This window comes from Palaemon carinicauda, chromosome 13 (assembly GCF_036898095.1).
Source record: "Palaemon carinicauda isolate YSFRI2023 chromosome 13, ASM3689809v2, whole genome shotgun sequence".
In the NCBI taxonomy this organism is placed as follows: Eukaryota; Metazoa; Arthropoda; class Malacostraca; order Decapoda; family Palaemonidae; genus Palaemon; species Palaemon carinicauda.
Window position 1 is genome coordinate 31,880,671 of NC_090737.1, and position 10,000 is coordinate 31,890,670.

Below are 10,000 nucleotides of genomic sequence, written 5' to 3' on the forward strand. Positions count from 1 at the left end.
TCTCGCAGCCGGAGTACAACAAAATAGGTCTTTCAACTTTCTATAGTTCTATGGGGTTGTATTTTTTCATACATATGCTTTATTAACATCAGGTTTGAATACCAGTCATATTTCTGAAATATTCAAGAATTTTAACAAGCAAGGCTCGTGGAGAGAGAGAGAGAGAGAGAGAGAGAGAGAGAGAGAGAGAGAGAGAGAGAGAGAGATATTTACTATACATATTTACACTTACATATGAAAGCATGGTGAATGGGGTTAAATCTAAGTAAACAACATATCTGCCTTTAATATCTGAACTACTTTTGTACGTAGCACTAGAGGTCTGCTATATGAGGGAAAATAATGCATATTCTACTAAAGGTAACTATTTCAACTAGCTCATCTCTCTCGCTTGAAAGTTTAAAGGCCGCTTTAGAAGGGCAGGGGCAAGGGACAGTGACAATGCCCTACCTAGCAGGAAAATACCCTTGAGACTGACCACATATACAAATGAACAGCGCCCAAGATCACTCTCCGGCCAAGCCAGGACCAGGGAGGGACAGGCAATGGCTATTGATGACTAGGGAGGTAGATCTATAGGCTCTCCCAAACATCCCATCCTTAACTCACAAGGATGGCGAGGTTGCAGACCACCACAAGAAACTATAGTCCATTTCTTTTAGCGAGACAGATTTGCACCGACTCGCAGCGGTGCCCTTTTAGCTCTGAAAAATTTCCTGATCGCTGATTGGTTAGAATTATCTTGTCCAACCAATCAGCGATCAGGAAACTTTTCCGAGCAAAAAGGGCACCGCTGCGAGTCGGTGCAAATCTGCCTCGCTAAAAGAAATGGACTATAGTGTTTGATCGGGACTCGAACACCGGTCCAGTAGATCTGGAGGCAGGGATATTTCCATTAGGCCACAAGAACTCTAAAGGGTAAGTACTACTACTGTAGTAATAGTAAGAAATGTGAATACAATTATCCTCTACCGAGTCATCAGAAAAACTCTTACAATGGGAGTTAATGAAATGTATGTGTTTCTATGTATCATCACGCACACACATTTCGTTAGTCCTTTTACCCACTTCCACTTGAAAAGGAAAGACCTATTGTGTCATTTGAACTTCTTTTTTTTTTTTTTTTTTTAATTTGAATGCCTGTGTCATTCTCTCGGGATTATAAATCCATGATTAATTACTCTCTCTCTCTCTCTCTCTCTCTCTCTCTCTCTCTCTCTCTCTCTCTCTCTCTCTCTCTCTCTCTCTATGGTATTTTATGCCTTCCCAGTCATATTAGTGTAATGAACATGAACTGTACACAAAAACGCCTATCAAAATTGGCATCATAATGACAAAAAAGGAAAAAAAACGGACATGGATGAAAACAATAATTCAAATGAGTTAATCACGCAAGCTGCTAACTGTGCTTCAATCCAAATGAATCTAAAAACGAACAGGAAAATTCTTCAAAATATCTCGAAAATATAAAGAAAACTATTCTGTGCTTATAATGATTAAAATTTATATAAAAAAGCCTATTTTATTTATCCCTTCTGTGTTAATTGAACATTCCCCACAAGCTTACTTTATGAAAAAAAAAAAGCTTCATTATTTTGCGAAGGTTAAGTGAAATGTCTTCCTTCTTAAACGTAAATCTTGGATTTCCTTGTTCTAAATAAAGGAATTTCTCGTTCTTGTAAACAGTAAAGTTCCTTTCCTTTCTTGAAAATAAGGAAATGATATTTCACAGTAAGTATGAAAGTAATATCCCATCCGTACGTTTCTCTCCTTGAGAATAACAGAAGTTTCTCCATTTCCTTCTTTCCTCTTTCTTGCAAACACCATTTCATTTTTTTCCTTTTAGAAAAATGTCTTTATTTCCCATTCCTATATATGGAAAACTCTGAACAACATTCTCTTCATTACTCATCATTCCTCTTGCAAAAAAAAAAAAAAAAAAAAAAAAAAAACCTCTACTCAGTTCTATAAATGGAAACCTCTGAACAATATTTTGTTCGTTCTCCTCCTTTTTTTATTCCTATAAATGAAAAAACTCTGAACAACATTTGTCGTTTTTAAGTGGTAACTCATAAGCATCTCTTTTTTTAATATTACATTACCATGGATGTATTTTCTAAAAGATTTCTCCTCTCATGTCATAAAGCCATTTACTCAGTAAGTCTCCTAACTTACAGTATTTTTTTTTTTTTTTTTTGAGGGGGTAGAGGGAGGGAGGCCCTCAGCTTTAGTCGAAATTCAGCAAATCCGAATACTAACAAAAAGAAATTCGGTAATTTTCCATTTTTGTTCAATGAAGAATTCTTAATTTTCCCACTTTTGTTCAAAGAAGAATTCTTAATTTTCCACACTTTTGTTCAATGAAAAATACTAAGCTTTCCCACTTTTGTTTTATGAAAAGTTCTTAATTTTCCCAGTTTTATTTTATGAAACGTTCTCAATTTTCCCACTTTTTATGAATTCAAAATTTTCCCACTTAAAACAGAAAAAAATCATAATCTATCCATTTTTGTTTTTATGAAAAAAAAACCTAATTTCCCCAATCTCGTTTATACGAAAAATCTTAATTTTCTCACTTTGGTTTTATGAAAAATTCTTAATAAATTTCCCAACTCTTCTTTTAATTCTTTGTATTGTTTGTCATCTTGCAAAAAAAAAAAAAAAAAAAAAAAAAAAAAAAAAACTTTACATTCCTATTAAGGTTAAATTCGCTTTCCTCACCTACAAAAAAAAGAAAAAAAAAAAAAGAAAAAAGTTGGTAATTCCCAATTACGAGCAATCATTGGGTGTTCGACCCATTGCCGAGGGAAAGTGTCAATTAGGGAATTACAGGTACACCCACCCAAGCATCATATGGAGGCAATTGCATTAACTGGTAATTGACCAGAGGCGGAGAGAAGCAAGAGAAACTAACGAGAGAGAGAGAGAGAGAGAGAGAGGAGAGGAGAGAGAGAGAGAGAGAGAGAGAGAGAGAGAGGTCTCTTCCGGATTATGTTTATTAAAAACAAACAGCTACCTGCAAAAGAGAGAGAGAGAGAGAGAGAGAGAGAGAGAAGAGAGAGAGAGAGAGAGAGACTTACCTTAGCTTATTGCCTTATTCTATGTTTGGGTTCCCCCAGGTCCCTCAGTGTGAGGCACCTCGTATATCCACCAGAGAGTTGCTAATGCATCTTCCAGTGTATTTTGCATCTTCCAGTCTTGGATGGTCTGGGATGCATCTTAGGTATTTATCGAGCTTATTCTTAAACACATCTATGCTCACTCCTGATATGTTTCTTAGATGAGCTGGCAGCGCATTAAACTGGTGCGTAGCGGATTATTGTCTTGTGTGCCTTCCTTAGTTTTCCTGGTATAGTTTTGGGCACTATTAATCTACCCCGGCTTGCTCTTTCTGATATTTTTAGCTCCATGATGTTTTCAGTAATTCCTTCGATTTGCTTCCATTCTTGTATCATCATGTAGCGTTCTCATCTCCTTTCTAGACTGTACAGTTTTAAAAATTGCAATCTTTCCCAGTAGTCAAGGTCCTTAACTACTTCTATTCTAGCAGTATAGGACCTTTGTACACTCTCTATTTGTGCAATATCCTTTTGGTAGTGTGGTTACCATATCACATTAAAAACAAACAGCTACCTGCAAGAGAGAGAGAGAGAGAGAGAGAGAGAGAGAGAGAGAGAGAGAGAGATGAACATTGAGTGCACTAGTGCGTGTGTAAGAGTTTGCACGTACGCCAAATCAGTTTAAAATCTGCGTGGGAAAAAGGGGGCAATCTAGCACGAATGTACTTTCCTAATTATATTATTCTTACCATTATAGAAAATGGCATCAAATGATAATAACAGTGATTTGCGATAAAAGGGTTCTGCCAGCGAACGTTTAGTTTTAACTTTATGTATGTATGTATGTATGTATACAGAACGTTTAGTGTTAAACCTCATTCTCTCTCTCTGTATGTATGTATATCAGTATGTATAAAAATGTACAGATAGTTTTGTGTTAAACCCTCTCTCTCTCTCTCTCTCTCTCTCTCTCTCTCTCTCTCTCTCTCTCTCTCTCTCTCTCATAGTGCAATTGGAAAACATGCTTAATAAATAACACTTATATATCCATCAACGCTCTACAACACACAAACATTACTGCCTACAAACAAACAGCAAGTCTATCAATCAGTCTGTCTGTCTGTCCTAAACAAACTATCTAGTGGGCAAGTGCAAACAATAAGGACTGCCTGTTTCCAATGCGTTATTACATTTATGCTAATGAGGCCTCACCGGCACCTTGCAATTAATATTAATCACGGCGTGAGAATTCAGAGGAAGACTTTTCCATCTCTGTACAAGTTTCACCGAAGTAATTAAAGTGATATACGAGAAGACCGGAAAAGCTGTACTGCTGTCTGTGACCCCCACGACCTGAGAAAAGCACAGAGGACGTAAAAAAAGACTGAATTAATTACCAACCGCAGGAACTATTCATTAAAGGGTTTTTTTTCTTTTTTAGAGGTTTAAAGGTGTTTTATGTTGAAGGATGTAGAAATGTTTCCGGTGGTGGTGATTATATGATGATAATTTTGATAGATACTTTATAATGATATTGATATTTATAAATAATTTGATTAAATGTGTGTATATATACATATAATACATATACATAATATATATATATACATATATATGCATACATATATATGCATACATATATATACATACACATATATATACATATATATGCATACATATATATGCATACACACACACACACACACACACACACACATATATATATATATATATATATATAATATACATATATATGCACACACACACACACACACATATATATATATATATATATATAAATATATATATATATGTATATATATATATATATATATATATAATAGATATAGATAGATATAGATAGATATATATATATATATATATATATATATATTATATTATATTCAAGGTCATGAATACAAAGTATATGTATATATACGTATATTCAAACGAATAAATATATATAATATGTGTGCATACACACATACAGTAAATGCATATGGAAAGAGAACAGACAACCGAAAGATCCCTCCAAGAACATACACCACGAACCCAAACAAACAAACAAACTTCTCCAAAACCAAGAAGACAAAACCCCCATGCAATATCCTTAAAGAACAAACACGTCAGACGAACACACTACACACAAGAAAACTTGGGCCGTATATCAATCGGACGCGAGCGCGTAATCGGGCTCTGTCCTTTCTACGGCACGCAAGTCGCCGAGAAAAATGGCCCGTGTCCTTGGCACAAGCGCCAGATACAAGGTAATTCCATTTTCATATATAAAAAGTTTACGCTTTTAGTAGATAAAGCTTATAAAGCTTTTCCTTAAGTGTGAAAAATGGGACGCTTGTTTTTAAAAACACTCGGGATAAGTGCTTTTTCGGGAATATGCAAATTCAGGCTTCAGTGGAAATTCAAATTATATTGTTTTAGGAAACAATCTCGTAAGCAACGTTTGAATACATATATACTATAATATATTTTTGACAAGTATGTGTGATCTCTTAATATCCATTTTCTGGTCAATATGACATTTAGCTATTGTGGATTTCGTGAAGATAGACCATATTGTCCTATTCAGAGACACTTTAGTTATGGTATGCAACTCTTCTCTGAGAACGACACTCCAAAATCTAACCATTGTTTCTCTAGTCTTGGGTAATGCCATAGCCTCTGTACCATGGTCTTCCACTGTCTTTGGGTACAGTTCTCTTGCTTAAGGGTACATTCAGGCACACTACTCTATCTTATTTCTGCTCTTCTTGTTTTTATAGTTTCTATATGAAAAATTTATTTTAATGTTACTGTTCTTTAAATGTTTTTATTGTCCATTAATTCTCTTGTAATTTATTTATTTCCTTTCCTCACCGGGCTATTTTCCCTGATGGAGCCCTTGGGCTTATAGCATCCTGATTATCCAACTAGGGTTGTAACTCAGCGAGTAATAATAATAATAATAATAATAATAATAATAATAATAATAATAATAATACTCAGGTAAAAACAAAAAAAAAATCACTTTTTTTTCTAATGTATGTACATGTAAATATATTTCATTTAGATTTTACCACAATCTTCAGTACTAATTTGAAACTACTTTAAAATGAGTGACCGTATCTTAAACACATTTCTCCGACTTTCTATTGTAAACACATTTTTCCTCATTATTGCCTTTAGCGACATCATGACCTAATTTCAAATAGGCCTATACCAATAATCAAATAGATCGCAGACCTCCGCCGCGACACCTTATTTCTCGACCTTTTGCTCAACCTTGACCTTGACCACTGACCAAATATGTATTAATTGGCGTTGATTTTCATACACTCAGATATGAACCAAGTTTGAGGTCTCTGTGACAACGATGTCCAAAGTTACGAGTGATTACGTGAATTGGACATTTTGCTTGACCGTGACCTTAACTTTTCAAATTTAATCATTTCCAGCTTTTTAACATAGCAGTCAATCCCTGTCAATCCCTACAAGTTTCATTACTCTACAATGAAAGTTGTGGCCAAGAAGCTGGTCACAAACAAATACACAAATTACAAACGCAAACAGGGGCAAAAATATAACCACCTTTCAACTCCGTTGGCGGAGGTAACAACTTGGTCAAAGACACTCAATGAAAACCCATCAATCAGATGAGAATACAGGACAACGAAACCGAAATGTTCTCCATTATTAGGAATCGATCTCCCAACATAACAACCTAATAATGTAAGCCCGATTGGGAACAGCGCATATGCAGTGCTTGTTTACTCCCCCCCCCCTCTCCCCTCCCCCCACACACCATCCCCACTACGCACAAACATCCTCTCGACGCAACTTCCGGATTTGACGGAGGCCGGAAATTGGGGATGACAGAATTGAAATGGACGGAGACTGCGCCACAGAACAATAACAATCAATTACCGGGGAAGCGACTTCTGCGAGGACAGGGATTACGGTGCTGTCTGTTTCCTTTTAGAAAATCGATGGGTAAACATGTCAACAAATCCAATACGTCCAAAGATTGCCGAATTAACAATGAAAGAATTATGAATGAATAAATACTTTCCCGCTAATTAAATAATTACTGTAAAGTATTATACACATCCTCATACATTCGTCGATCTCTCTCTCTCTCTCTCTCTCTCTCTCTCTCTCTCTCTCTCTCTATGTTCAAACACTGGAAACTGTTAATGTGAGAAAGATTATCAATTAAACTGCACGGGGATACATTGTATATATGCATACATATATATATATATATATATATATATATATAATTATATATATAATATATATATAATATATATATATATATATATATATATATATATATATTGAACAAAACTACGTTTAAGATGACGGCGCATGTGTTCAAATCCCAATTAGGTGATTACCGATGGGAAACGGATCGTATAATAACGGAGGAGTGAATTGCATGAAGGGTTTCCAATATAGAAAGTTATTTGCATGATAAACTTGAGAGATTTCCATCAATAGGTTTCTTCCCCCCAAAGAGACGTATTTTAAGTATAATTAATGGTTATTGTCAGTTTTTTAATTTTGCAGTTTTTTCCAGACAGGTACAATCGTTTTAATTTTTTTTTCTCATTAGTCAGGATTCAATTCCACCATCGTCAATTAGTTCTTGTGGTGTTTGCGACCTTGTCATCATAGTGAATCATTGCCTGGCCCTAGCTTGGGTGGAGGTGGGGCTTGGGCGCTGATTATATTTTATATATATATATATATATATATATATATATATACATATATATATATATATATATATATAGGGATAGATTTATATAAATATATATAAATATATATATATATATATATATATATAGGGATAGATTTATATAAATATATATAAATATATATATATATATATAAATATATAAATATATGTGTGTATATATATACATATACATATAAACATATGTATATATATACACATACTTAATATATAGCTGTATATATATAAAACTGTTAATTTTTAGGGCGTTGTCCTGCTATGCATTGTCACAGTCCCTTGCATCTGCCATTCATGAGTGACAATTAAACCTTTAAAAGAACTGTAATAAGCTATTCAATTGAACATGCAATACACATGTATGTTTATCATCTGTGATTGCTTACCCACGCAGGTCGTTGGCGTGAATATGCATAAGCAAGTGATTAGCAATCCACTAAGCTTGTTAAACCCTGGGACTAAAGATGATTTATTTGGGTTTAAATGTCTAATAAATCCCCCATACTTATGACTAAACATGTAATCAAGGTGGTTTTTTTTTTTTGTCATCTAGTCGAGATGTTGATAAATAAATTGAATAAAACAAAACCTAGTCGATTATATAATTGTTTTTAATACATCTGCGTTCATAAAAATTAAGTAAAAAATCTTGAGTAGAATATTTTATTTTAAGCAGCAATCACTTTTCTTAAAAATTAATATTTTAAAAAATATTCTAACCATACATTGATTACATTGCTCACTATAAAACCTATGTGAATTGTGCTCTCTCTCTCTCTCTCTCTCTCTCTCTCTCTCTCTCTCTCTCTCTCAAACAACAGAGACGTTCGATGGGTCTTGATTCGTAGTTACTTTCCATTACGACATTTTAGATAACTTGATAAACCTATCTATGAAAAGCAACAAGATCCCCCCCTCTCTCTCTCTCTCTCTCTCTCTCTCTCTCTCTCTCTCTCTCTCTCAATAAGTCATGATTCGTAGTTACCTTTTAGAAAGCAACGAAATTTTCAGTCTATGCATTAGTTCGAATTACCAAGTAACCACATAAACCTCATCTCTCTCTCTCTCTCTCTCTCTCTCTCTCTCTCTCTCTCTCTCTCTCTCTATGTGCTGGCATGTCAGCGCCCGCATATTTGTATGGGCGTTGTGTATTTATATGCCGGGTGGCCGGGCGGGCGGGCGAGGATGCTGCAGCGTGTCCTTTGGTCTCGGTATCTTGTATTTTCCCTTCTAAGCCCCTCCGACGTGAGCAGAAGACCAAGGCGCCCTCTTTTCTAATCTGCCATAAGGAAGGGCGATGGAATTCGGTGAATTATTGGCTGGACATGTCAGCCCACCTGCACCGCCATTAAGACCAGAAGCTTTTTTTATTTCTCTCTCTCTCTCATATATATATATATATATATATATATATATTTATATAGAGATATATAGGTATATATGTATAAGTATATGTATGTGTGTATATATATATATATATATATATATATATATATACACCCATATCCTTTGAAACGGGCTCCTTCCCAATATATATATATATATATATATATATATATATATACAGTATATACACTGTATATTTTATATACACTTGTGTGTGTATGTTCCCCTTTAAAATGAGCTTCCACGTGAAAAGATAAACTACAATTTGCGTTGGGAAACCTGCAATGTATTATTCATATTAACGGGGTGTGGACGAGCAGTTTCACATTATTGCCATTCCCACAGTGTTTCGTTTTGTTGTCAAATCGCAACGCGCGAAAACCCGAGCCGTCCTCAGCTGCGGCGACCGCACCCTCTTGCGGTGACCGATACTCTCAGAGACTCTGGAAGACTTGAGCGAAAGCTTTTGACTCGTGTGACAAGGAGACGACTCAAGTCTCGGCCGTAGGATTCTCTCTCCCCTTCAGAGCACCTTTAAATCAAACGACTCGCCGCTCGCTCTAATGCGACTAGTGTGGACCAGTGTGTCAGGACGGTGTTTGAGCGAAACATATAGAAAGCGCGAGTGACGATATCCCTTGGACGTGATTCGCCTCCCAAAGACTACAATGGCTTAGAACTGCGTGTGGGGTGGGGTGGGGGGGGGGGGGGCTTAGAAGAAAAGAAATTTCGGAATCTTTACACAGATAAGATGGCCACTGGAAAGAAAGGACTGGGGAGGAACCCGGGGGAAGTTTTCTCA

General features: G+C 35.5%; 1 protein-coding gene across 1 annotated transcript in view; it reads right to left on the minus strand.

Annotated features, from left to right (window-relative positions):
- Positions 1-10,000, minus strand: part of LOC137651491 (serine-rich adhesin for platelets-like) — a gene marked incomplete at its 5' end in the record, with an annotated part of 396,053 nt that overhangs the window by 381,644 nt on the left and 4,409 nt on the right. The window lies entirely within an intron of this gene.